This window comes from Penaeus monodon, chromosome 27 (genome assembly GCF_015228065.2).
Source record: "Penaeus monodon isolate SGIC_2016 chromosome 27, NSTDA_Pmon_1, whole genome shotgun sequence".
In the NCBI taxonomy this organism is placed as follows: domain Eukaryota; kingdom Metazoa; phylum Arthropoda; class Malacostraca; order Decapoda; family Penaeidae; genus Penaeus; species Penaeus monodon.
This window is the reverse complement of record NC_051412.1, coordinates 15,609,798-15,610,483: the sequence shown is the minus strand read 5'-3', so window position 1 is coordinate 15,610,483 and position 686 is coordinate 15,609,798.

Genomic DNA, 686 nt, shown 5'->3' with positions numbered 1-686 from the left:
GATTTAACACCAACACCGAAATTAATGAAGATTTGCCGACTAGATAAAAAAAGGAACAAGAAATGCCAGGTTATTTTAAGGGAAGAAACCAATGTCCGAACAGCGCCTCCCCCCCGCCCCCAGCGTGGCATGCGAGCGTTGTTCCCGCGCGAAAGGCCTCGGGATACTGGCGAACTTGACTCGTGCCGGTAAACCATAGGAGAGGTTCGAAAAGGAAATGAGATAAATTCCTCGCTGCTTTAAGATCTAGATCACTAAGCGATATGCCTAATGCTTCGTTGGTAGTGGGTTTAAGAATACGATCTATTGTGGATGTCTTTTCCTTTTTCGTTTACGTTATTTTAAGTATTACTTTATAGTGCACTGCATATAGGTTTTCGTAGTTTTTAAGATAAATTTCTCTGGTTTCTTTTGGATTTCATGAGTATCAAAACATTTCAAACCTCTTACAGACATAGACGAAACGATTTCAGAAAAGAAATTTAAGAATATGTTCCAAGACCACAACCCGCGAAAGGACTGATAAGATTGATATTAAATATGTAATATAGATAAGGCAAGGCAGGAAATATAAAATTGTCGATTCTTATCCCCTTCAGAGACGGGGGAAGGCAAATATCTTATGAAAAAAGGCTTAACTATTTCCGACTGTTTTTATCGATGGAACGAACCAGTACAGTCTCTTA